This window comes from Agelaius phoeniceus, unplaced genomic scaffold, assembly GCF_051311805.1.
Source record: "Agelaius phoeniceus isolate bAgePho1 unplaced genomic scaffold, bAgePho1.hap1 Scaffold_860, whole genome shotgun sequence".
NCBI classification, from domain to species: Eukaryota; Metazoa; Chordata; class Aves; order Passeriformes; family Icteridae; genus Agelaius; species Agelaius phoeniceus.
In genome coordinates this window covers 5,001-11,127 of record NW_027510115.1, presented here as the reverse complement: position 1 = coordinate 11,127, position 6,127 = coordinate 5,001, and the positions used below count along the sequence as shown (strand labels likewise).

At 60.8% G+C, this 6,127-nt stretch overlaps 1 non-coding gene across 1 annotated transcript; it reads left to right on the top strand.

Annotated features, from left to right (window-relative positions):
- The first annotated feature begins 800 nt into the window (after positions 1–800).
- Positions 801–953, top strand: LOC129131485 (5.8S ribosomal RNA). The gene has a single exon (XR_008535652.2). It is a non-coding gene; the product is annotated as a 5.8S ribosomal RNA (ribosomal RNA).
- Positions 954–6,127: the final 5,174 nt, after the last annotated feature.

Sequence of the window (6,127 nt, the reverse complement as noted above, 5' to 3'; positions counted from 1 at the left end):
GGGCGTTGCCCCCCGGCTCAGCGCTGTACCACCTTCCACTGGGCGTGTGCCCGAGGGAAGGGGCCCTGGCGGTGCGACGCGGCGGCGGCGGTCCTGGGAGTGTGGCTCTAGCGGCGATGGGGTCCGCTGTCCAGCCCGCCCCGGGCGCCGGTGACACTGGTTTCGGTCTCGGTGGCACCCGCCTGCAGGGCAGGCGGCGGAGTGCATCCGCCAGTCGCTCACCTGCCCGGCAGGGGAGCGGTCCCGCGGGAGGCGCACCGGCGGGGGCTGGTCATTGTTGCGTGCCATCTCGAGCCCGGGGGAAAGGCCATGCTGTGGGGGAAGAGAAAAGCTGGCCGCACAGCGGCGCGGCGGCGCTCCGTGAGGCCTGCGGCGTCGGGGGCCGAGGGAGAGCCACTGTGTGCGGGGGCCAATGGCCGCACGCCCCCAGATGCGAGCCATGTGTGTTGTGCGTGTCATCCCATCAAAGCGAGAAGCGGGCGGGCCGCCGTGCCCTCCCGAGTTCCAGCGCGTCCTGCGTGGCACACCGCACGGAGGCCGGGCTGAGCCCAGGTGCCTGGGCCGCCTTTGAATGACGGCGTTGTGAGGTCAGTGTCTCCGCTCGCAGGGGGAGGCGGTCAGGGGCGCGGGCTCCCCCGCCTCTGGGCTGGCCATCGGAGTGTGGGTCTCCAGTTTTTTTTTTTTTCCCTTCCATTTCTGTGTGTTTGTATGGTCGAAGCCAGGCGCACGCCCACGCGTCCTCGGCGCCAGAGTAACAAAAAAAAGGGCCGCTCGGCGTGAGCGGTGCCCAAAAGGCAGACGACTCTTAGCAGTGGATCGCTTGGCTTGTGCATCAATGAAGAACGCAGCTAGCTGCGAGAATTAATCTGAATTGCAGAACACATTGATCATCGACACTTCGAACGCACTTGTGGCCCCGGGTTCCTCCCAGGGCTACGCCTGTCTGAGCATCACTTGACGATCAATCGCCGTCCGGGGGCCACCCTGGCAGCGCAGCTGGGGTTGCCTCGCAGGCCGGTTGCCCGCGGTGGGCGGCGGTGGCGGTGGCAGCGGCGGCGTCCCGCCGGTTCCCAGCGGGAAGGCAGTCAGGGGTTCGGCGAGGGAAACGTTTCCCTAGGTGGCCTCGATCCCTTCCCTGCGGCCCAGTGGGCGTCGTCGTCGTCACGGTCATTGTCGTCGTCCTCACCGCGCAGGGCCTTCGTCCCCCTAAATGCAGTGAGCTGCTGGGGCGGAGCTCGTCCTCGCTGGGACCGTGCCGCGGATGCGGTGGCGCAGCGGCCTGGGGACAGCGAGAGACGGCGTCGAAATGCGCCGCTGAGGGCCGAGATAAAGAGAGAGGAGGGCGAGAAGGGGAGGCGAGGCGTGGGCCTCGCCCCTGGCCTCCCCCCAGCGCGGGCAGCTGTCTGCGGGTGGGTACCGCGGCGGTACCGTGCCATGCTGCTGCACGCGAGAGCGCCGGGGACGGGGGTTCCGACCCCCTCCTCCCTTCGCCCGCCCCCTCCTCCTCTGTCGTGGTCTCGGGGTGCACCGAGGGGCGCCGTCACTCCTCTCTCTCTCCCCACCGAGGCCGTCGCGCGCGCCGCCACCCGGCTGGTCCTCCCGCGCGGGGCTGTCTCTGCCGCGCTCCCTTTTTTGGTTCTCGTCTCCGGGATGGGGTTCTCCATCTCCTCATCGCTCGCTCGCGCACGCTCTCTCTCTCCAGCTCCCTCCGGGAGCGTGGAGAAGAGGGGGGCGGGCGGCGTAGCAGGCGAGGGAGACAAGGCGGCCATCTCCGCGCACACCCCCGTCTGCGGCGTGGCCGAGCTTTGGGCTTACAACCTCAGATCAGACGTGGTGACCTGCTGAATTTAAGGATATTTGTCAGCGGAGGAAAAGAAACTAACAAGGATTCCCTCAGTCACAGCGAGCGAAGAGGGAAAAGCCCAGTGCCGAATCCCCGCCCCGCGGTGTGGCGTGGGACATGTGGCGTACAGAAGCCCCCCTCCCCGGCGGCGCTCTTGGGGATCCAAGTCCTTGTGATCGAGGCTGCAGCCCGCAGACGGTGTAAGGCCGGTAGCGGCCCCCCGGCATGCCGGGCCTGGGGCTTCTCGGAGTTGGGTTGCTTGGGAATGCAGCCCAAAGCAGGTGGTAAACTCCATCTAAGGCTAAATACCGGCACAAGACCGATAGCCAACAAGTACCGTAAGGGAAAGTTGAAAAGAACTTTGAAGAGAGAGTTCAAGAGGGCATGAAACCATTAAGAGGTAAACGGGTGGGGCCCACGCATTCTGCCCGGAGGATTCAACCTGGCGAGTTGCGGTCGGCCGGTGCGGGTTCGGCAGATCCTCGCCTCCGCCTCCCCTCCGTCCCCCGGGCGAACCCCATCCATGGGAGCGAGCCGGGGGGGGCAGGCCAGTGCGGGGACCACCCCACCCGGTCGGCGGCCGGCCCAGGCCGGGCGCATTTCCTCCATGGCGGTGCGCCGTGCCCAGCTCCGGGTCGTCTGGGAAGGCCTCCGGCAGGCAGGTTGCCCGGCGCCGCGCGAGCGGCGGCGGGTGTTACAGCCCCCAGGCAGCAGGTCTTGCTGAATCCCGGGGCCAAGGGAGAGGACCGCCGCCGCGCCCTCCTCCCCCCCGTCGGTGGCACCGGGGCAGGGGGCGTCACTTTCCCCCCCTCTCCCTCCTGGGGTGGGGGGGGGCGGGGGCGATGTCCTTGCAGCGCGGCGTTTCGTGCGGGGGTGCGGGGGCTGGGCCTGCCGGCCCCTGGCGCTGCAGTCGACCGGGGCAAACTGTCCTCAGAATACCCCGACCGCGCGGCACCGCCAGGCCGAGCTTGATGGGCCTCACTCAGGCGCCCGGGGTCTGTGGCAATGTCGGCTACCCACCCAACCCGTCTTGAAACACGGACCAAGGAGTCTAGCACGTGCACGAGTCAGGGGCCGTCGTTGAAAGCCCGCGGCGCAATGAAGGTGAGGGCCGGCGTGTGCTGGCCGAGGTGGGATCCCGGGGCACGTGTCGCGCCTGGACGAGGCGCTGCGCGTGGGTGAGTGCGCTCCGCGTGGCCCGCCCGGGCGCTGGGGCGCGCGCGTGGCGGCGAATCTAGACATGTGCCGGGCCCTTCCCATGGATTGCCCCTGCTGCGGCGGGTGCCACCTGCCCCCGCCTCCGCCTGCCGTCCACCTTGCTGCGGCCGGAGCCCCAGCGGCGGCCGGTGCCGTCGTCGTCGCGCGCCACCGCCCCGTCGGATCCCGCCAGCGGGGTCCCCAGAGCGCACGGCCGGTGCGCGCGCGGCCGTGGTCAGCGTCGGCCGAGTGGTTCGCGTGGGGGAAGGTCCCCGGGGGGTCCCCCGGGCCGGCGCCCTGCCTCGGCCGGTGCCTAGCAGCCGGCTTAGAACTGGTGCGGACCAGGGGAATCCGACTGTTTAATTAAAACAAAGCATCGCGAAGGCCTGAGGCGGGTGTTGACGCGATGTGATTTCTGCCCAGTGCTCTGAATGTCAAAGTGAAGAAATTCAATGAAGCGCGGGTAAACGGCGGGAGTAACTATGACTCTCTTAATGGTGTGCGTGAGGGCTGGAGAAGGTCTAATTACAACTGGGCATAGCTGCAGAGATCGCACCTCCTCGTGGTCCCACTGGTAAGCCCTTAACAGGGTGACTAAGTCGATCTCTGCCCCAGTCTGGGAGCCATTGGGACTCACCAGCCCAACAGTTCCTTCCAAATTTCGGTGAAACAAGTTTCTCGGTCTAAGTCGTTAGGCTTACTACCTGAAACCTGGCCCCCCGGTCGGACAGGGGCAACGGGTTCGGAGGTGGGCTGACCACCCAATCCATTCCCGATGTTGACTCCGGTCATGACTCAGCTATTCCAAATCCAAATCCGTTCCTCGGAGGAGGAAACTGGGGGCGGCCGTTACACCTTACTAGGGTATCGGTGGGCACTCAGACCTCCCAAGATGATTTTGTAACATCTACAACCACCAAATTGACAGAAAATGAATTGGGTTTGCTGGTGAATTTTTCTTTAGAACTGTATAGGTCAGATCTGCAGGAGCATGTACAGGGGGTGGTTCATGTTTCTGTTAATGGGGGGGGGGTGTTGAACGGGTTTCCTGAGGTGTTTGAACAGCCTACACCACAACTGAGTGAGGGGGACGACTTAAATCCTAGTCCCCCTAAGGACGATGATCAGAATGTACTTGAGAAGGGAGGCAGTGGGAAGGGGGAAGAGGGTACACCAGAGGCATTGCCTCCAGTGCCTGAGGTCCGCAGTGAACAAGCACTGGATGACATCGTGAAGGTGACTGTTCCTGACAAAAATCCACCATGTCCTTGCTGTGGTACCCAGGTCAACTCGATGTTGGCCCTAATTGAACACCTTAAGGGGTCTCACGGGAGGAAGAGGGTGTGCTTTTGGTGTGCCTAGTGTGGGAGGGAGGATTTTAACCATCACAGTACTGTTTGTCATTTTGCAAAGTGCAAGGGTCCGAAGGATGCGGGGCCTCCAGTGGGAGAGTGGATATGTGAGGTATGCAGTAGAGATTTTATGACTAGAATTGGCCTAGGACAACACAAAAGATTGGCACATCCACTGGTTAGAAACCAGGAGAGGATTGATGCTTTCCAACCGAAAGAAACATCAAACCGAGGAGCCCACAAAAGATGCTGGACAAAGGAGGAGGAAGAGCTACTTGTCAAGCTGCAGGTACAGTTCGAGAGTCACAAAAACATTAATAAGCTCATATCGGAACACTTAACAACCAAAACAGCTAAGCAGATTGGTGATAAAAGGAGAATGCTGCTCAGGAAGAATGGAGTGGGTGGGGGAGCAGCTGGGAACTTGAAATCAGAACCTGGGTCAAGTCATCAATCCCAGGCAGGAACTGTGAACAATCGACTTGGGGGGAACCACCAGCCGGGAGGACCAGCTGCTGGGAAGGGAACAATAGAGACATCTGGACACCACCTTGATAGGGATAATGGTCCCTGGGAAACCGTTGGCCAGCAGAGGGCGGGGCGACTGCAGGCTCATTATCAGAAAAGGATCAAAGAACGTTTATCAGATGGGACAATTAACAACTTCCCCAGAGCATTTGAACAGTTATTAGAAGGCCAAAAGGTGCGACCACTGCTCAATCAGACAGCACAGGACTGCTTTGGTTGCCTGGAATCAGTGAGCCAAATAAGAACAGCACTCCGGGGGAAAGCAAAAAGGAAACTCGGGAGGAGCAGCCAAGAAAACAGTTTCAGAAGTGGATGAAGGACAGAGCGATCAAAAGAGGTAACTACCTCCGCTTTCAGCGTTTATTCCATCTAGATGGGGAAATTAGCGAAGATCATTTTGGACGACATCGAATGTCTGTCCTGCGATGTATCACCCAGTGAAATTTATACGGTATTCAAGGCCAGATGGGAAACACCTGGACAGTTTGGTGTGAGATTTGAGAGTCTTTGGAGACTTTGAAATTAAAGGGAAGGCCCACAATAAGGCCTTCAGGGACTTAATTACGGCCAAAGAAATTGAAAAGAACGTGCGGGAAATGAGCAAGGGCTCGGCGCCAGGTCCAGATGGGATTGCCCTTGGGAACATCAGGAAGATGGATCCCGGGTATGCCCGGACTGCTGAGCTCTTCGACCTGTGGTTAACATCTGGTGACATCCCGGACATGGTGAGGGGGTGCAGGACTGTTTTGATCCCCAAATCGACAAAACTGGAGCACCTGAAGGACATCAACAACTAGAGACCCATCACAATTGGTTCCATCTTGCTGAGGCTGTTCTCCAGGATCGTGACGGCGAGGATGACTAAGGCGTGCCCCCTCGACCCAAGGCAGAGAGGTTTCATCAGTGAGGCGGGATGTTCTGAGAACCTGAAGCTCCTGCAAACTATAATTCGGACTGCCAAAAATGAACATAGACCACTGGGTGTTATATTCGTGGACATTGCTAAGGCTTTTGACACCGTGAGCCACCAGCACATCTTACACGTTTTACAGCAACGGAGAGTGGATCCCCACATCGTCGGACTGGTGGACAATATGTACAAGGACATCAGTACGTATGTCACCGTCAAGAAGAACACGCACACGGACAAAATCCAGATCTGGGTTGGAGTGAAGCAGGGTGATCCGCTGTCACCCCTTCTATTCAA